Raw genomic sequence first — 329 nt, 5'->3', positions numbered from 1 at the left:
ACAGAGAATCAAGTAGCTGATCACCTGTCCCGGATAGAACCAGTAGCAGGAGCATCCCTCCCTCCTACTGAGATCTCTGAAACCTTTCCGGATGAGCAATTGTTTGCTATTCAGGAAGTTCCGTGGCTTGCAGACAGTGTAGACTATAAAGGTTCTCCTTCTGTAACCATAGAGCTTCTTTCAAAACAGAGTCAAACAGAGCCCCCACAGTCAAACTCTAAGTTTGGTGTTGGGAGGCCACCACCAACTTCTAAGTTTGGTGTTGAACCCCCACATTCAAACTCTAAGTTTGGTGTTGGGAGGTTCCAACATTGCTCTGAACATCTGTG

This window comes from Arachis duranensis, chromosome 10 (assembly GCF_000817695.3).
Source record: "Arachis duranensis cultivar V14167 chromosome 10, aradu.V14167.gnm2.J7QH, whole genome shotgun sequence".
NCBI lineage: Eukaryota > Viridiplantae > Streptophyta > Magnoliopsida > Fabales > Fabaceae > Arachis > Arachis duranensis.
The sequence above is the reverse complement of the archived record's forward strand: the minus strand, read 5'-3'. Positions refer to the sequence as shown.